This window comes from Canis lupus, chromosome X (genome assembly GCF_003254725.2).
Source record: "Canis lupus dingo isolate Sandy chromosome X, ASM325472v2, whole genome shotgun sequence".
Classification (NCBI taxonomy): Eukaryota; Metazoa; Chordata; class Mammalia; order Carnivora; family Canidae; genus Canis; species Canis lupus.
In genome coordinates this window covers 33,352,633-33,374,445 of record NC_064281.1, presented here as the reverse complement: position 1 = coordinate 33,374,445, position 21,813 = coordinate 33,352,633, and the positions used below count along the sequence as shown (strand labels likewise).

General features: G+C 39.0%; 1 protein-coding gene across 2 annotated transcripts in view; it reads right to left on the bottom strand.

Moving 5' to 3' along the window:
• Positions 1 to 21,813, bottom strand: part of TSPAN7 (tetraspanin 7) — a 128,760-nt gene that overhangs the window by 106,732 nt on the left and 215 nt on the right. The window lies entirely within an intron of this gene.

The window sequence follows — 21,813 nt, the reverse complement described above, 5'->3', positions numbered from 1 at the left end:
TCCTGTGGGCGTGCTTAGGGTCATAATTTCAAAACTATTTGCTGTCACACAACAGATTAAGTTTAAAGCTGGTGGTATCAAAAAATCAATATGCAAAAAGAAGTCCAACTGACAATGAGTTTAGAATGACCATGAGTCCCTGAATTGATGTTCAATAGGCACCTTCAGAAGGCAAACATATGAGGCAGGTACGAGAGACTTCAGATTGTGTACACAAGTCTACACGTCCGCTGATTGTACAACTGATATTCATCAGCCGTGGAAAAGTCCAGGTTGACAATTCAATTTCATGGCAGAAACTTTTTGTTGTCATTAGAAAGCAGGGTACTGGAGTTTTCTTGCTATTTATTGAGGAGATTAACAACTGGCCAGGTTACAGCTTAAAAGCAAGTTTAAGGGAGGAAGTAAGTGACAGCTTGCAACCTTTTAGTTGGCAATTGTGCCAGTGAGCCGAACCTGTATGTCCACCTGTGGATTAGATAACTGTATTTAAACTAGTGTCAGTTCCATAGGAAAATGCCTGAGGAATCCTGCTGCTTTCAGCTTTCTTTAAAGCAAAGAAACAATTCGTCTCTCTAGCAGCTTTACATGACTTGGCTTCTGTCTTGTTCAAGGGGGTTGGGAGCTTATAGCCATAAGAGACAAGCTCACATCCTTACCATATTTCACAGCAGCGAGAAAAAGGATACCCATGCAGCTTGGGACAGTAATTTAGTCTCGTGGGCATGTTAGTTGGTTGGTTTAATAAGAGTAGCAAGACTATCCCTGTGAAAGTTTTCAGGATTCCTTACGTATTGCCCACCCTGGCCATAAACCGAAGCGGGACAAAGACATTTAGGAGTTCAGACCTTTGAAAGTGTAAGGGCGGTTGCCCAGTTGTTCAGGAAGAACTCTGTGTCTGACATTAGTATCCCTTAGACAATCTTCGACTTCCACTTACCTGTGGTACAGTATAATGCCCACTTGAGAAAGTGGAGTTTTGAGCTGAGAGGACAAGAAAAAATGGCCCTGACCTCAGTTTTCTACAAAAGAACCACATGAGATCATTACTCTCACTGTTGTAAACTTTGACCTTTCTGGAAAACCAAGGCTACTTCTTCGTGCAGGAAGCCTGGGCCAGCTTAAAGGAGCCAAGACTGGGACTGATGAGCACTTGTGCCTCAGAGCAGTGTGGATTCCCATAGTATCCGCTAACCCATCTTCAAAGGTCTACCATGGAGAACCGTGTTCCCCTTGACGAGCATTGCGCCTAATGCTGGTGGAGAGGTCCAACCTGAAGCCTCACTTAAACATGACCTTGGGCCAAACTCTGGATCCCAGATGCCTCTTCTCAAAATAAGGAACAGTAATTACTACCTCTACAGGTTGTTATGGGAATAAAATAAGATAATGCACATGAGGTGTTTAATACTATCCTTGTCCAGGGCACCTGGGTGTCTTAGTTGGTTAAGCATCTGTCTTTGGCTCAGGTCATGATCCTGGAGTCCTGAAATCAAGCCCTGCATAGAGCTCTCCACTTAGCAGGGAGTCTGTTTCTCCCTTTCCCTCTGCCCTTCTCCCTGCTCCCGTGCTCTCGCTCTCACTCTCACTCTCTCTCTGAAGTAAATAAATAAAATCTTTTCTAAAAAATCTTAAAAAATACTATGCTTGTACTTTAGTAAATGCTCAATAATCAAGTTGCAGCTCTAAATAATAACATCATCATGACCTAATACAGTTAACTGCCAACAGGAGGTACTCCCTTGCAGCTGACAGGATCATTCGTAACTCTCCCTTTGCTCCATATGGATCACTCGGTACTTTTCCCTCTTCAGCAAGAAAAATCCACTTTGAGAAAAAGCATTTAAATCAACAATAAAAATACCTTCTCTACCTCAAATCACTAAATAACATACCTATACCTATCAGCTAACAGGGCCATTGTCTGCCTTGGATTTTTTTTTTTTTTTGGCTAAGTATGGAAAGCAGTACCAAAATATAGAAAAAGCTTAATTATTTCATGATCAATATGCTATACTGGAAATGCTGTCACCCATCTGGTTAGAAAAAAAAATATATATATATATATCAGAACTCTCCTTGTTTCCACAGGGCCCGTGTGCTTTTGTTTGCCCCAGCCCCCAACCCTGCCTCCCTCCCCTTTTTGTTACATTGGTGTAAAAAATGTGAAACAAAAAAATTTTATGAACTAACTATGGTGTGTGAAAGAGAGAAGAAAAGCTGGAAATCTGATTCCACGTGTTTGGGAGTTGCTTGGGGTTGGGGCTGGGGGGACAGGGGATAGCTCCTGGAGAAAGGAGGTGGCCCTCATCTTCGTCCTGCACAGACTGGCTCCTGTCCCACGGAGACCACGTGGTGGGGGCACAGAGTGGGGCCTGCTGACTGTCTGCTCTTCTGGCCAGGTGCTTTTCTGTCAATTTTTATGGAATGCAAAAGGAGTTTTTTGTTTTATTTTGTTTTTTTTGTAAAGCTTAAAAAAAAATCTACATCTTATACTTGAGCTTCCATACTTAAAAAGAAAAAACAGAAACTGGGATGCAGTTAAAAAAACATATATATATATATATGTGTGTGTGTGTGTGTAAAAACATATATATATATGTGTGTGTGTGTGTGCGCGCGAGCGCGCCAATGTTCACCAAAGCATCACTTCTTAGAAATAGGAAGTAAGTGCCCCCATTGGGCAGGAAAACAGATAAATAATGACATGTCCATACAAAGAATGAACTAGATCAGAGGTCAGCAATCTTTCTATAAACAGTAAATATTTACTATTTTATGTAGTAATAAATGTAGTAAAATATTTTCTGTAGACAGTAAATATTTTGGGCTTTCTGGGCCATCCAGTCTCCAGTGCAACTACTCAACTCTGCTGTTTTGGTGTGAAAGCAGCAATAGTTTACATATAATACCTAGCTTATGTACAAAAAGAGGTGGCTAGCTAGATTTGGCCCATGGGCCATACTTTGTCAGCCACTAAACTTGAGCCACATTTATCAACCTAGAAACATGTCAAACAATGATGAGCAAAAAATGTAAGTTTCAAAACAATATCCATAGTGTGGTTCATTTATACAAAGTTTATAAATCTGAAAGCAATACTTTATGATGATAGATATGCATCTATTAATAAGTGTATGAAATTTGTATTTACTCAACTTACAAACTCTGAATTTATGACAGAGAGATGTAGAGGAATCAACTGTAATTTTTTCATTTTTCTTTAAAAACTATAAACACCCAAAGCAAATAAGCCATAATGCCAAGATCTGATAAAGCTGGGGGGTAGATACAAAAATATTATGCCCTGTCTTAATATTATACTTGAGATTGTATACAAAATTTTTATTGTTTAATAGAAGCAGTCATTTTCTTTTATTTTGAAGAGACAAGCCTTAAAAATCAAGTTAAATGTGTTTTTGCTCTGCATTAATTTAATCCAGTGGCTACAATGGACTGGGTCGAAAAACTGCTGCATTATAAATGACCTGATGATATAAAAATAGGTACTCCATCCTTGAGAAACAAAGGAAAAGCACATGCTATAAAATGCCCAGAAAATTTTAAATATTTGTATATAAGTTTTATTTTATATATATGTATATATATTTTAATTAAATTCTATGCCACATGTGGGGCTTGTACTCATGACCCTGAGATTAAACATTGCATGTTCTACTGATTGAGCCAGCCAGATGCCCCCAAATTTTTTATTTGAAAACAGCACTTACTGTTTTCTTAATTGCAAATGTGATTCATGCTATATGTAAGGGGAGGGAAGGAGACTCAGAAAATAAAGAAAAGCACAGAAAAAGAGTAATCCATGAATTATCTTACCATCCAGCTATAATTATTAACATTCTGAGATAGGTCCCCCTCCAGGATTTATTACATGCATTTTCTTCCTTACAAAAATGGTGTACCACATACACAGTTTTGTAGACAGCTTATTGGAACAGCTTTTCATTAGAATATTTATTCATTTATGCCCCTCCCTTTTCCTGGATTTTTATCTCAAAAGAATTCACATGCTAGATACAGAGTTGGCTCCTGACATCTTGGTTTAAAAGACTTTGATCTGAGTTTCCAACGATGTGGAGAAGTGTATTTCGCCTCCATTTGTCATCTAGACCAAATCAAAGGCCCCAAAGCACTCATTGCGCCACCATTCAGGGCTGCCTGTTCTAAGCCATTTATAAAAACTGTCAGGCTAGCTACCTCTGCAGACCAGGAGGATCCTATGAAAAATACAACATACAAAGCAGTTACTTGTTTGTTCTCAAAACATCTCTGAAAGATATAAACAACGGCCAGCTTCACGTCACAAATAGCACAGCTGCTGTTAAGAGATTAATAAGTAACTTGCTCCAATAACTTGCTTCTACCCTGTGGCAGAACCTTCATCCCTTAAACGAGATTTACTGGAAACTCGGGCTACCATCAGTGCTGAAGGCTGGCCAACCGCTTTGCTGCACCTCACTACACCTACTACCAACAAGCAATTTAGCATCAACTACATGCAGAATTCTGGGCTTACCATGCAGTTGAAAAGAATCCAGTTTAGGGTCTCACACTTCTTACGTGAACAAATTGACTTTCCTCAATTTTGCATCTCCATGCCAACCTCCTCTATTAACTCTGAACCCGCCTTTTTAACAACTTTAAACACCTAATCACTCTTCTTGGTTAGCCAAGGAGCTTTACTTGTTAGGAGAAAGGAGAGAATAAGGAGGCTAGGCATCACACCTGCTCCGCCATACCTCACCACAACCACGAAAAGCCATTCTTCCAGCCCAGAGGGAAAAGTATGGGCTGCTAGAGAGCTACTCAGGAGCCTGCAGAGCCTAGTGGCCAGGAGTTGGTTCACCGGGCCCATTCAGTGAAGTTTTTCCTTTCTCTGCTACTTGCCCCTGTTTCTCTCTCCTTCTGTCCCTACAACAGCCATGTCTCTTTGGATCTTGAGTTCGAGTGTTTCCAAAAGAACTCGCTCCATCCAGATCTCACAAGCTTAATCATCTTAAGTTCCACTGACCAACCAACAAGCCAATAACCAAAGGTCAGATCCTTTTTCCTGGTCAATTCACTGTGCTCATGGTGGACAGTGGGAAGGGTCAGGAAGTACAGAGATGCCCAAATGTAAAGAAGTGCACAGGGCCACTTTTGTTAGCAAAGAACACAAGTGAGCAACCTTCTGAGAGCTGGCCTATTTCTTAAATCTACTGGTGTCTCCAATGAAACACATGGAAAATGGAGCACATATTAACCTCAAACCAACTTCTAAGGTCTGCATTTCCATGAGGGCATCAGCATCATCCAGGTTTTGCAAGCACATAACACTGGGGTTCTCACTCATTCAAAAATATCCTTGCCACTTTATATAGTGGTTGTCCATTGTCCTCTGTTCTTCACTCTCATTGTTACCCTACAGAATACCTTTATGCTCTCCTAGTTAACCAGGTTTCACCACTTCTTGCCTCTTTAATTCCAACCCAACTAACTTACAATGTCTAGATTAGACCTATAAACAGCTTCCAAAGCTACCACTCCCTGATTGAAAATGTGGTCTAGTCCTCCCACTCCCACCAACAAAAATAGTTCCAAAACTCTAATCTACACAGTCAACCCACAATAAGGCCTATACCTACTTACCTAGATGCACCATGTTTTGTCTCTTATAGCTAAACTCACTCCTGTCCCAAACACAGAAACCACTCTGCTTTCTACAAACCTCTACTTATGCTACTTCATCTAATAGCCTCATGATCCTCCCAGAGAACTACTTGTCAAAATCCCATCATTCTCCAAGGTAGATTCTGTCCATGTGACTTTCCCAAATTCCCCAGCTAGCAGAGCTCTCTCTCTTGGCCCCATAGCACTTAATTTAAACTTCTAGTACTTCTAGTCCAGTGCTATCCAATAGAGATCTATTGATGAACTGCATATTTAAATTTCCTAGTAGCCACACTGAAATTAAACAGAAACAGGTGAAATGTTAATAATGCTTTAACTATGTCCAAAATACTATCATTTCAACATGTAATATAAAAATTGAAGATTTTTTTTCATATTGAATCTTCAACACCTATGTATTTTATACTTGGAGCACATCTCAATTTGGACTATCCACATCTGAAGTGGCTGCTTTATTGGATAATGCATGACTAGCTCTTTCAAGCCCAAAATTGGGAGGCTTGCTTCATTGCCACTCCTATATGCCCATTTAAACTTTAAATATATGAAGCTAAGGATTATTTCTTCCTTATATTGGTATCCCCTAGAGCAGGAGTCAGAAAATCATAGCCCATGGGTCAAACCTGGATGCCCACCTGTTTTTGTAAATAAATTTTTATTTGAATATAGCTTTGCTTCTTTATTTACATTTGTCTATGCTGATGGCAAGGCAGAGCAGTTGCAACTGGAACCATAGGGCCCATAAAGCCTAAAATATTTATTATTTGCTCCTTTATAGAAATGGTTTGCTGACCCTTTTCTTAGAGCAGTGGTTCCCAAAGTGTGGTCAGTGGGCCAGCATTGATCAGCACACTGTTATCAGTTCAAAATGAGAAGAAGCTTGCATCAGAATGTAAATAGATTTTTTTTTTGTAACAGGACTTTTTTTCTTAAAGATTTTATTTATTCATGACAGACACAGAGACAGAGGCAGAGACATAGGCAGAAGGAAAGCAGGCTCCCTGTGGGGTGCCTGGTGTGGGACTTGATCCCAGGACCCCAGGATTGCAACTTGAGCCAAAGGTAGACGCTCAACTGCTGAGCCACCCAGGTGCCCCATAACAGGACTTTTTTAAGTGAAGAAAACAGTATATTCGTTAATGGCCTCCACTAGGCTCCTTATCTCACCACAACTATTTAATTGACTTTATTGTACCTTTCACCATGTAATTTAAAATTTTTTATAAGTAAATACAATTTTAAAAAAAAGTAAATACAATTATTTTTCAATTGCTTCTGAGTCTTCAGCTAGGTTAAGGCAGTCTCTCTGACTCATGTCATGTGTATAATCTCTATATTTTCTTACAAGATTTTGTTTTGGCTTTATATTTACGCATTTAAACCAATTAGAAGTTTTAATATTATTTAAGTAAGGGCTCCAATTTTATTTTCTCCCATATATCCAGTAGCAGCATTTAAACCTAGCTTTCTCTCACTAAAATGAATGTTTTTTCATATAGTAAACCATATACTCTAGAATTTATTTCTGGATTCTCTGTTGTTCTGCTGACCTATTTGTTTCTAAGCCAATATGATACTGAATCAGTGACTTTATAGCTGTATTCGTTATGTATTATCACAAATGTAGAGGCATAAAACATCATACAATTATTACCTCACTGTTTTTGCAGTGTCAGGAGTCTGGGCACAGCTTAACTGAGTCTTCTGTTTCAGAGTCTCACAAAGCTTCAATCAAGGTGTCAGGTGGCTGCAGTTTCATCTGAGGCCTAAATGGGGAAGGATCTGCTTCCAAGATCAGTTGATTGTTGGCATCATTCTGTTGCTTGCAGGCTGCCAAACTAGGGGCCTCAGTTTCTTGCTGGCTGTTGGCCAGAGCTGCCCTAAGTTCCTTGCCATGTGGCCCTCTCCATAGGGCAGATCGCAATATGGAAGCTTACTTCTTCAAAGCCAGCCAGGGAAAGAGTCTCTCAGGAAGATAGACATTATAGTTTTATCTAATGTAATCGTTAACATGTATTCACATATATCTGAACACCTCTGTTGTATTCTATTAAGAGCAAGTCACAGGTCTTGCTCAGACCCAAGCCAAAGAAGTTACACAAGGGCATAAATATCAGGAAGCGGGAATCATGGCAGCCGTCTTATAGTCTGTCACAAGAGTATATTCTTATAACTGGTAAGGCACATACTTCCTTTTTTTAAATTTTTTAAATTTAATTTTTTTTACATACTTCTTTTACCCCAATTTCTCTGGAGTTTTCAGGCACTTGTTCTTCTATAGAAACATTATTATCTTATCATCTCTATCCCTCAAAAAAGTCCTGTTGGAATTCTATTGGAATGGCACTAAAGACATTTTCAGAAAACTGGTATTTTTATGATATTAAATCTCCTTACTCAAGAACACAGTGTCCTTTAATCTGTTTGGATCTTATTTATGACCTTCAATAAAACTTTAGTTTTCTTTATCTAAGAGCCTTCCCTTTCTTGTTAGCTTTATTCTAAAGTAGTTACAATATCTGTTGCTACTGAGACTAGAATTTTCCCTCCCTCTCCTTTTCTAAGACTTATGCTAAAATAATGAAAAGCAAGTCATTTTTGTATTTTTATCTTATATCCAACCTCTTTGCCAAATTCTTTTTTTTGATTCTTTAGTTTCTTTTTTTTATAATAAATTTATTTTTTATTGGTGTTCAATTTGCCAACATACAAAATAACACCCAGTGCTCATCCCATCAAGTGCCCCCCTCAGTGCCCGTCACCCATTCACCCCCACCCCCCGCCCTCCTCCCTTTCCACCACCCCTAGTTTGTTTCCCAGAGTTAGGAGTCTTTATGTTCTGTCTCCCTTTCTGATATTTCCCACACATTTCTTCTCCCTTCCCTTATATTCCCTTTCATTATTATTTATATTCCCCAAATGAATGAGAACATACACTGTTTGTCCTTCTCTGATTGATTGACTTACTTCACTCAGCATAATACCCTCCAGTTCCATCCACGTTGAAGCAAATGGTGGATATTTGTCATTTCTAATGGCTGAGTAATATTCCATTGTATACATAAACCACATCTTCTTTATCCATTCATCTTTCGGTGGACACCGAGGCTCCTTCCACAGTTTGGCTATTGTGGACATTGCTGCTATAAACATCGGGGTGCAGGTGTCCCGGCATTTCATTGTCTTTGCCAAATTCTCTTAGTAGTCGTTTTTTTCGCTAGAATCTATTGGGTTTGTATACAACAACTGCACCCATGAAAAGATCCAACATTAAGGGTTTTTTGTTTTATTACATTAGCTAGATAAACCAAAATGATAAATAATCATGATAAGCAAGAATCCTTGTGTAGTTCCCAACTGACTCAAACTGTTAATATTTTACTATTTTTTGAAAAAACATTTACTGTTGATTTTAAAGTTTATTTAATGAAAATAATCTCTGTTAATAAGAGTAATGACTGATACTCTACTCTCAAGGAAGTGGTACATAACTCCCCACTCCTTAAATGTGAGCTAGGCATGGTGGCTTTCTTTCAAAGAATACAGTATGGAAAGGGGAAAGAGAGTAACTTTACAGTGAGAAACCTAATAAACTAGATATCCCAGCCAGGTAATCAAGGTCAATAGCAATAGCAATAAGTCATCTTGATAGTATGCACCCTTCATATGATATGATGAAAATAGTACTTAACCTCTGTAGTCTTCTTTCTCAAAACACATAACCCCAGTAACCACGAGGAAAAAAAAAATCAGACAAATTGCAACTGAGAGCCATTGTACAAAGTATATGGTCCCTACTCTTCAAAAATTGTCAAAGTCATCAAAACAAGGAAAGTCTGAGAAACTGTCATAGCCAAAAGAAGTCTAAGGAGACATGACTACTAAATGTAATATGGTAGCCTAAATTGGATATTAGGTAAAAACTCAGAAAATGTGAATGAAGTATGAACTTTAGTTAATAATGCATCCATCCTGGTTCATTAACTGTAACAAATGTACCATACTAATATAAGATGTTAAGAATAAGAAAAACTGGTTATATGGTATATGCAAACTTTATACTATCTCCACAATTTTTCTGTAATTTTAAAACTGTTCTAAAATTAAAAGTTTATTAAAAAATAATAAATCACCAATACTTTATTTAATTTTAAGTGACATATTTATATTATCTTACATAAGAATACTTATATCTCAATGACAGAGCTAAACTCATATCTTTGGTTCCTATTCAAACTCTTTTGCAATCTCAACTCTTTTTCGTAGCAATATAAAATCCAAAAAATTAACCATCCTTGATTTTCAGGATATGGAGTGTTCTGATCAATTTACTCATTTAAAAAACAGACGTACTATCTCCCATGTGCAAGATATGAAGAAAAAAGCAACACTCTATACCATAAGGAAATATGTTGCCAAAAAATGTATGTGTCCCACTTTACAAAGTACTTGAATGTCATTTAACTTTCAAACACCTGACTACGGTGGGTAAGTACTGATCTCAATTCTGAAGAGGGAACTCAGGCTCAGAAACACTTATGTGACTTGCCTAAGGTTATACAGTAAATGTCCAAATCAAGACTTCACATGGGACTGATTTTTAATCCCCTACAGTAAAAGGTAATAGTTAAAAGGATACCAAGTGACTGATACAGTTTAAAATATGAAACAGAAATTGAGAAATCCTCAAAAGTTTCATCAGAAATAGAGAATGAGCATAAGTAATGATGAGGATATGCAGGTAACATTTACCACCCGAACTCATATTATCAAGCTTTAGGTTCCTTTTCATTTTTTAAAAATTTATTTGAAAGAGAGAGAGAGCGTGCATGTGAACAAGTGGGGGGGAAGGGCAGAGGGAGAAGCAGACTCCCCACTGAGCAGGGAGCCCAATGCAGGGGCTCCATCCAAGAATCCCGGGATCATGACCCAAGCTGAAGGCAGACACTCAACCAACTGAGCTACCAGGCACCCCTAGGTCCCTTTTCAATGCAATAGGGTCTGCCTTTGGGAAGTCCTGAAACAATCTTTGGAAATCATAAATTCTCAAATAATCTTTGTGGAATGATTAGAATAATTAACTGACTCAGGAATTCTATATATCACCATGATGATGTTTGGAGAATGGGACCTAAAGTGCAGAAGTAACTTCATTTCACTAAGAAGAAAGAATTGGTAGTCTGAGGCAAGACTAAAGTCTATACTTCTAAGGAAAGGAAAATTAATTATTCAATAGGCACGGCAACTGGTGACCACCAGCACCCACTTTTAAACCTATTTGATCAATGGCAATTCACCTCACTCTAATTATCAATGACAACTCAACTTGCTTCAGGGAACATACTTCTGAAAGCCAATTATAATGACAGTCTCACACAATTCAAGGTCAACCAAGCAGCAGTAGATGCACTGCAGTCAACACACTTTTCACAGTCAATCAACAACAGCCTCATCACCCAAACGGTTCTAAGGCGAAGGTCAATCACTCATGCCTCTGTAACCAAAGCAACCCCTAAACATGACCACACTCCTCAAAAAGGTTAGAACTCTGCTTATAAACTTCTCTCTCCTACTTTGCTTTTTGTTTTATATATTGGATAATAGTCTCATCTTTTGACAGAGGGCAAGTCAGGACTCTTCTTAATGTCTAAGTGCAACTGTGAACAGAAAGAGTCACCCTGAGGAAAAGAAACTACTCCAGACTCCAAGAGTGCAGTTGGAGACCCTTGCCAAACACCAGTTCAGTGGGTAAGAAAAATACTAGATGGGCTACCTCTTGCTTGTGGAATCTTCTCAAACTAGCTTTATGGTACCACAGATCACATCACAGGAAAGCATTAATATTGTAAGAATTTATTCATAGCAAACTGCATCATGGACCATAGAATTACACCCCAGGAATCAGAATCATCTTGTGAATGGTTTTAAAAAATACATACCCAGGTTGCTATCCAGATCAATTAAAACTTCAGGAGATAGGACCACACATGTTTTAAAAGTCCCTTAGTGACTCTGATGAGCATGCCTATAGTTAGAAAGGACTAGCAAGGTCTCCTAAGAGTGACAAGGACACTTTGATTTACTGAGACACTGGAAACCTAGCTTCAGACTTTGGAGCAAAGGAGAACAAATCAATAAGCCAACACTAAATATTCAATAGCTAGATATTCCCTAGCAATCTCCAGATCCAGGAGACTAAAGATGAACCAGGCCTGCTATTATATATTGAGTTCTCTTAGAATCAATGGTTCTCCATCCTACTTGAATCACCTGGGAGAGGGATCCCTGGGTGGCGCAGCGGTTTGTCGCCTGCCTTTGGCCTAGGGCGTGATCCTGGAGACCCGGGATCGAATCCCACGTCGGGCTCCCGGTACATGGAGCCTGCTTCTCCCTCTGCCTATGTCTCTGCCTCTCTCTCTCTCTGTGTGTGACTATCATAAATAATAAAATAAAAAAATTAAAAAAAAAAAAAAAAAAAAAGAATCACCTGGGAGATAATTTAAAAGCAATACTGGTACCCAATTCCAGGCCAAATGAATCAGAATCTCTTAGGGTGGAGCCTAAGCATATATTTTAGGTTTCCTTAGGCAATTCTAATGGGCACACAGGGTTGAGAATCACTTATCTAGACTGCTCAATTAGTATCTGTACCTGACCCACCCCATCTACTAGTAAAAGACACCTGTAATTTCTGAAACAGATTATGAAAATGACCTAATGGGCTTACAGAAAGCACTAAAGAAAATCTTCCACAAAGGAACTATGATCCTTAGTTATACCACCAAACTAACATGTTTTCATGTTCAACTGATCAAATAGAAAACAAAGAAAACCCCTCTCCTATTTTTCCCCCTACATCCTTTTCTTTCAAGCCACTTGAATATTGGGGCTTTATACAAAAGAGGCCAAAAATATTGAGCCAATAATGAAAAGCCTTCTGTCATGGCAAGGGGGATAATAGCCAAAAAAAAATTTTTTTAAGTTTATTTTAGAGGTGGGGTTAAAGTCTTAAGCAGACTCCGTGCCGAGCGAGAAGCCTGACATAGAGCTTGATCTCACGACCCTGAGATCGCAACTTGAGCCAAAACCAAAAGTCAGACACTTAACTGACTGTGCCATCCATGCACCCCCAAAAAAGGAAATTTAAGAGTAGTAATCCAATGACCTTCTTGCCATGAGGAGATAACCCAAATCAGAAGCTGCTGTAATGGGAACAAAGGAGGAAAAGACATAAGAATATATTTTTACAGTGTGCTTCAAATTGGTTTAGCAGTGCATTAGTCACCCATGTCAAGGATTTAATACATTTAAACAAAGAAACGCAGTCAGATATGACTTTCAATTCTCAGCACCTTCTGAGGTGCTTGCTTAAAACAGTATATAATGCTGAACAGTCGATGAATCATAAGTAATGTAGCTCATGGTAGGGTCAAATCAAGAACTCCAGCTATAATTAAAATTGAGGAAAGTATTTCGTTCTAATTGGACAAAAATTCAGCTAGTTTCTAAGCAACTACTAGGTGGAAAAGACTTAATGTTCCCCAAATGCTATAAAAGGTAGTGCACATATCCTAACTACATATTACATATGGGAAGTAAAGTTGATTAAGAAAAGACTCTTAAGATTATAATGTATGAGTCCTATAATAAACACGAAGGGTTATCATTGTAGTAACAGAAAAACAGCAGAGCAATAACCCATTTAAAATCATACTTTGAACTCTGCTGCTTCCACATTAGATTAATACAGCAAGGTCTGAATTAGGTCAGAAGGCACATGGGCCTTCACCTGGTGGGAAGAAATTAGGAGAGCAGAAAAAGTAGCAACAACTTTCAGAGCTTCATTCTCATTTATCCAACTCTAGTCCCTGATAGCCATGTGACCTTAAAGAGGCTGTGCCTTGGTAAGCCTGTTCCAACCTAGAATACTCCCCTTGACATTCAAAAGCTTTTTATTTCTTTTTTAAAAGATTTTATTCATTTGAGAGAGAGAGAACAAGCATGAGTGGGGGGGGGGGGGCAGAGGGAGAGGGAGCAGCAGACTCCCTACTGACAAGGAGCCTGATATGGGGCTCAATCCTAGGACTCCAGGATTGACCTGAGCCAAGGGCAGACACTTAACCAAATGAGCCACCTGGGTGCCCCCAAAAGCTTTTTAAAAATTGAAAAGTAGATACCAATATCTACTAGAACAGCCCAACCATTGCCTTTTCAGATGCTCTAGTCAATCACTCACAAACAACTATGTATTTAATTAGTACCATGCAATGAAGAGATAGATACAAATATAAAGGACTTTCAGTTAAAGATGATGGATTGAACACATCCATTACCTTGGCTATCTCCCAAAACTCCACTGAAATGACACTAAGAGGATTTTTAAAACCCACAATAACAAAGAGAATGGAAGACAAGACAAATGCAATGACATTTTGGAAGCTGAGAAAAAGACAGATATTTCTCACAGCTGGCAGCTATGAGAAAATCCAAGAACAAAATATTTGCACACAAGCACACCTAAAAGGCAGCTTCATGCACACCTAGAACTGGGGATGAAAAGGGGCTAAAATAAAGAAGATCTGGTAAAAAAAAAATCTTTTTGAAAAGTAATTAGATCCCCTCCAACTTCTGTCTCTGGCCTTTCCTCATTCCAGCATAGGCTTAGATTTATTTTCTAGGAAGGGTGAAAAAGAGGGTCTCTGAACTGAGAAACAAAAGCACAGTGGACATAGATTCTATATTTCAAATAGGGACTTAACAAAGGTTTATATACTGCATGTGAAGACATCCAAATTCCTAAACTTTTTCATTCAGAGAGGCTTAGAAGATGCTTCTGTAGGAAATCTGACCAGATCAAAGAAAAAGAACTAAAGATATTGATCTTGGTTCCAAAACTCAATAGTCCAGTCAAATCACCCATCAATCAACAAACTCCCACTTCATATACTAGGAGCTTTCGATAAAGCTTTTTAGTGCTCTACTCTTAAACATGTACAGAACAAAGAGCAAAAGTTTACCAGAAACTGGAAGTCTGTAATATGCCAGAAAACAGAGAAATTTGAAGAAAACTATACGGAAGAAGCAAACTTAAAAAAATCATTAATATTGCCAGAGGGGTTATAAAAAGAGATTACATTTTTGAAACAAGATGCTAGGGAAAGGAATATTCAGATCTCAGAAAAGAGCTCTAGAAATCAACATATAAAACAAATGACAAATACAATAGCAGGCAAAATCAAGTGGGAGAGATGTTCCATAGAGTAGAGTCAAAAAGATGAAGAGGTAGGGGTGCCTGGCTGGCTCAGTTGGTGGAGCATTTGACTCTTGATCTTGGGGTCATGAGTTCAGGTCCTATGTTGGGTGTAGAGATGACTTAAAAATAAAATCTTAAATAAAAGTTGGAGAGGTAAAAACTAGGAAATAAAATTAGAGAATCTAAAAGGTACAGCTTTGAAAGAGAGAATAGGGAGAATGAAAGGATTCAAAACAACAATTCAAGAAAATTTCCCCAAACTAAAGGACCTCAGTTGCCAGATTGAAAGGATCTACAGGAAATAAATGAAAATAAACATACAACAAGACATATTCTGGTGAAACTTCAGAGTACCAACAGCAAGAGTTTCCAAAAGGTTTCAGAGAAGAAAAAGGAGAATTTAAGAAGAATGAGAATATCATGTGATTTTTCAACAGTAATAAGACCAAGAACACTGGGAGGAGGGGAGGAGACAACAACATCCTGAGGGTAAATGATTTACAAACTAGAATTCTATACTCAGCCAAACTATCAAATTAAGTGCAAGAGCAAAATAAGATTTTCACACCTTCAAGACCTCAAAATATTAACTTCCCATGCATCCTTTTCCAGAACGTTACTAGAAGATTTGCTCCACCAAAAGGAAAGAACAAATCAAGGAAGAAAAAAAAATAGGACATATAGGAAACTGAGGATCAAACATAAAAGGAGACTGGATTCTCCAGGATGATAATAAAGGGAGATTAACATGATGTTGGCTCTTTCAAAGGCCCAGAGAACACTAGCCCAGATTGAAGGTCAGAATGCTCTAGGAGAAATGTCTCCAATTGGAACTGATAGGATTCATGAAGTGTTTGAACTACTGAGTGAAGATACCCAGCTCTTGGGGAGAGTATGGGGATAAATTAGGGGGCAAACATGGAAAAGTAGCAGGCAAAAGATATAAAACAGGGCAATTTTTAACTACAGGGAAAACAAAAGGCTGTGCAAGTATTCATAATACACATACTAAATGGTTCAGCTGTGCATAGGCTTACCTGGTCACATTAATGTAATCACTGACTAGTGCCCTAACTGGAATGATATATGATAAGGATAAATGATATATTGGTATATACATATATATTCTATATACCCCAATATAGAAAGGACGTGAGTGTGAGAGAAAGGAGTGGGAGAGCTGAATCTTCATCTTCCCTAGTGGGAAGACAATATATAACACCTAATACCAGAAAGTTGAGAAGTAGTAGAACAAGTACATTACTTTAAAATGAAGGTAGGGATCCCTGGGTGGCGCAGCGGTTTAGCGCCTGTCTTTGGCCCAGGGCGTGATCCTGGAGACCCGGGATCGAATCCCACGTCGGGCTCCCGGTGCATGGAGCCTGCTTCTCCCTCTGCCTGTGTCTCTGTCTCTGCCTCTTCCTCTCTCTCTCTCTCTCTCTCTCATAAATAAATAAAAATTTTAAAAAAAGTTTTAAAAAAATAAAAATAAAAACTAAAAACTAAAAAATAAAATGAAGGTAAGATGCTAAAAGCAGGAGTTGGCAAAAGTTGGTAAACGTTCTATTGAGCTACCTGGCATATAAAAGCCATTTAATGAATGTTTATTGAATTACACTGATATGCAAAATAGTAAGTATAAACTTTAGTATGTGCCAAGATTCCAACACTTTGTAAAACACTGGGGAATGCTAAGATATTTTTCTCCTCTATTTAACCCAAGGACCTAAACTTTATGAATGACAAATGAAAAAAGAAAAACATTTTAACCATTATTCTCTTAAATCCTCCTCCAGAAAGGTTAGTGATGCTTACCAAATGAAAAAAAAAAAAAGAATCACTCATATTTTGCCCTAAGAGAATTTGATAGCACTATTGATAAGCTAATCAGGTCATTGGATATTCAAAGAAGAAATCAAATCCAGTATATGCTGGAATGAAGTGAAGGATATTTCTCTTCATATATTATTTAGTGGTTTTCGATGTGGATTTATAACTCACATGAGTGTCTAAAACACATTAAAAATTACATATCAAAACTGAATTTACCTAAAAAGTGGTATATTTATAAAGTATCCTGCTTTTTGTTGAAATTATATCTGTCATGAAGAGATATTTTGCTTTGTATTAGGACAAAATAGATATCTTTTTTGATTCAAGTTTAAAACGTTAAATTCCAATTAAAATTTTAGGTACTAAAATGTCTGGCAAACTAGTTGATCTTTTATGATCTTTTACTATATTTTTATACATGGTAACTGAACTACCATTAGGATAAGCAGTTCTTTATAAAGTCCTCTATATCCCATGTTTGTATACATCAATGTCAGGAACACATTTAAATCACGGCAGGTAGACTGGAACAAGCAGTGTTTTTAGAAAGCCTCTCAATTAAGGTAAATTGAAATAAATGAGCCCAAGAGTAGTCAATAAAATTTCATTTATTCATTCATTAAGTAAATACTTCCTGGGTAACCTATTATGTGCCAGAAACGGTTTGCTAGTCTTTGAAGCACAGAATAACTTACTCCTAGATGTGTTTTTTCTTCCTCTTCTATAAATCTGGAAATGAAACATACAAATCAGGGAAAATAAAAGGATCCATTTACCTAGCATTCAGGTGAAGTCATTTACTGGAAGACAAATCATCTTAGCCATTTAGACACTAGTATATAGAGAAATACCTACCTTTTATCCCCTCAAAATGATTACAGTACACCGTAGAGATTGTTTTACTTCTCACTTGGGATTGTGTTGAGCATGCTCTGGCATGGTGGTTCCAAACATCAGTAACACAGTTTTGCAAAAGACTCTCTTTCTCTTCATAGGACTTACTGCTATGTAAATCTGATAGTATAGAGGTTGTAAGGACTGTTAACATTTTGAGCCAAATAATTCTTTGCTGCGAGGGCCTGTCCTGTGCTTTATAGGATGTTTAGCAGCACCTGTGGCCTCTATCCCCTAGATGCCAATATTGCTCCATCCCCAGCTGTGACCTAAAAGGTCGCCAGACATCGCCAAATGTCAAGGGATGGGTGGACAATAATGTCTCCTGTTGAGAAGCATTGCTTTAGAGGAACCTCAGAAGGGGAGAGTGATTGTAGACAGAAGAGGAGCCAGATAAAACAAAGATCTCTTCCATAGCATTAGACTTCTGCTTTAGTAAACACTCAGTTACATCTACCTCTTGATGCTACTGGTCTACCACCATTTTAAAGTCAAATGTCTTCTCGTCCTAAGTCTAAACTGAAGCAAGAGATGAGAGGTAGTCTTATTAAAACAATTTACAAAAAACACAAAGCAAACAATTCTGCCTAATATTCCCACCATATTCCATTTAAAAGAATACAAATTTATTTTTTAAAAGATTTTATTTATTTATTCATGAGAGACACAGAGAGAGAGAGAGAGAGGCAGAGACACAGGCAGAGGGAGAAGCAGGCTCCATGCAGGGAGCCCGATGTGGGACTCGATCCCGGGACTCCAGGATCACGCCCTGGGCTGAAGGTGGCACTATACTGCTGAGCCACCCAGGGATTCCCCCCAAGAACACCAATTTAAAGAACATTTTTGTTAATTACCTAATCTAACCCCAGAAGTTTTGACAGATATTGGAGTACCTACTATGTGCCAGACATAGTTCTGGGTTCTAGAAAAAGATAAAATTTCTCAACTGTATTTGCTGAATTGATAAATCATTCTAATAAACAGCATTTTCTTCATGATCATGGATTTGGCAAAAGATTCCTAGATAGGACACCAAAAACACAAGCAACAAAAGAAAAATCGGTAAACTGGACTTTATCAAAATAAACTTTGTACTTCAAAGGACACCATCAAGAAAGTGAAAGGGCAACAACACACAGTATAGAAGAAATATTTACAAATGATATATCCAATAAGAGCCTAGAATCAATAATATATAAAGTAGATTTGTGACTCAATGATAAATAACCCAAATAAAAAATGGACAAAGGATATGAATAGACATTTCTTCCAGAAAGATATACAAATGACCAAGAAGCACATAAAAAGATGCTTGACATCATTACTCATCAGGGAAATTCAACTCAAAACCACAATGAGATACCTATGAGGATGGCTAGAATCACAAAGTCAGATAATGACAAATGTTGGTGAAGATGAAAAGAAATCAGAACCCTCATACACTGCTGAGGGGAAAACAGTATGGCAGGTCCTCAAACAATTAAGCATAGAGTTATGATATGACCCAGCAATTCCCAGCAAAGAGAATTGAAAATAGATGTTCATACAAACATCTGTACGTGGATGTTTACAGTAGGGTTATTAACAATATCCAAAAGTAGAAACAACCCCAATGCCTATCAATGGACAAATGGATGAACGAAATGTGATCTAGTCATACAACAAACAGTTTTATTAGGAGATAAAAAGAAGGAACATGGAGGAATCCTGAAAATATTACATCAAGTTGAAGAGAGCATTCACAAAAGACCACATACTATATGATTTATATGAAATGTCCAGAATAGGGAAATGTACAGAGACAGAAGTTAGACTAGTGATTGCTTGGAGAGGGAAGGTGGGAGAATGATAACTAAATGGTATGGAGTTTCTTTTTCAGGTAATGAAAAGGTCCTAAAATTGACTGGGGTGATGGTTGCAGCTATCTGTGAATACACCAAAAACCACTGAATTGTACATTATTAAAAGGGTGAATTATATAGCACGTGAGTTATATTTTAATAAAGCTGTTAAAAAAAGCAACCAGCTTTTAAAGTACCGTGGGAAACAGGGCATTTGGACAACATTTTATTAATGAGGATGTCATATTTAAAATATTCTCAAATCTGGAGAGATCTCATTCTTTTCGTTGTGAAATGATTAACTGAATGCTATTTAAACTACTGAAAATGCTCCAGGTAAAATTTTAAGATTATAAAAAAAACTTTAAACACATGCATCACGAACTTCAGACGACATAAAATGCAGTGCTTGTTTATGATGTATTAGAGGGCATTAAGTAATTATATACACGGGGTGGGGGTGGGAAGTAAGCAAGCAGAGTTAAAGAGATCAGATGAAAAGCCTCAGTCTAGAGGACTCCCTTCTTCACCAGCCTGCAGTGATGCTGGAAGAACAACACTCCATATATACTGTAAATCTAATTTTTCAGGACGCTAAAAATAATCACCCATATGATTTACTCCAGTAACAAATAGGAAGTCAAGTAAATACTAAAGTGCCAAACACAGAGATTTAAGGAATTTAAAAAAAAAAAAAAAACTAAACCAGTTCCCAGGAATGGCTACTGGAAAGTTTCGGCAAAAATTTTCAACCTGTGTCGTTTTCAGACCAAATAAAGTTCATTTCTGTGTCTGCCTTATGTGATATACTGGTTAATCTAATCCTATCTCACTGCAGAGCCCTTGGAATGTCTGGTCCCCAGAGCCCACAGTTTCCCGACCTGAAGAATCACCAATGCCAGTGACAAGAAAATACCAGCGCGCGGGGGTGGGGGGGGGACGCATTAGAGATTTTTTTTTCATCCTTAATAAATCTCAGATCCTGCCTTTATCATTACAAACAGCCGGTTCGCCATCAACCCAAGTCTGGGTACCTCACACAGTACTGTGCCTGGTTTCGAGCCAAAACTAGGGCTAATTGGGGTTGGGGGGGGGTGACACAGAGAAAAAAAGCAAAGGCGGGATTAGCTTCTTCTACAGACCTCAGGTTTCAAAATGACTGCCTTGGAAAGGTGAAATGACCCAAATTATTGGGGAGGGGGCAGGGAGAGGCTGTAACAGACATTCATTCTCCTTCTGGGTGGTTGTGGCTTGGTGTGGAAAATGGGGAACTTGAGGAGGGAGGGGGTTCCTACATGAAAAGAGAAACAACAGGGAACGGGTCTTTAGGTGCCACCCACCCCTCCAAGTGAATCACTGCAGTGTCAGCCCTGCACTGATTCCACGAATTGCCAAACAGGATGAGGTAAGGCACAAGCCTTGCCCCCCCTCTCCTCCACCTACCCCCGCGCGCAGAAGGGCGCATCCCTCCGCGAGGTGCACCACGCAGCCCCCCGAGGCCTCAGCTGAGGGGTTGACGTCACCCTTCTGCATTGAGCTTCAAGGACTGGGAGCAGCACTGGTTAGATGGGAAGTAGAGTTGGGGCGCTATTGCTGTCACCAAGTGGCGGGGGTCCTCCCCCAGGACTCTGCGGATTAGGTTCATGCAATGACAGAAAGACCAGATAAAGACCGGAGAGGGGTGGGAAAAGGGTCATAAGACCCACCTCTCTGGTCGCCGAGGAAGCTCAAAGATGCCCCTAGTTTATGTAAGACCCTCTCTTCTCAGTGCGTCTCTGCGCGACGGCAGTTCCCTCTCCCCATCCGAGCGCTTGGGGGGCTCTGGTCGCCCTTGCCCAGCCAGGCAGGCACAGGGCTCCTGGTGCCTCCCTCTCGCAGCCCCGAGGGCTTGGGACTAACCAGGAATCTGGGATCAAACCCAGTGCTCCCGCGCCCTCTCCCAGCCAGGTTAGCTCCTGGAGGCACAGCGAACAGGCTGATATGGAAGGTCGGGGAGGGGTGTCCAGAGAGGGGAACGGACGAATAAACCCGCAACTTTCCCTAGAGGCTTGACCCTATCCCGCGAGCTTAAAAAAATAAATCAGTGTATTAAAACAAATTTGGGAAATGTCGACAACCTGCAGTCACCGCCACCACGCAGCCCCTTGCAGCCTGCGCCGGGCGGGGTCCAGGGTCCGAGCAGCCCCAAGCTTGCACCTCGCCATCCTGCAGCCCCAGCCCAGCCCCCTGAGCCTATCTCCTTAAGGAGGGGACCGGGATGAGATTTTTGGTTTGGGTTTTTTCCCACTCTTCCTTTTCCCC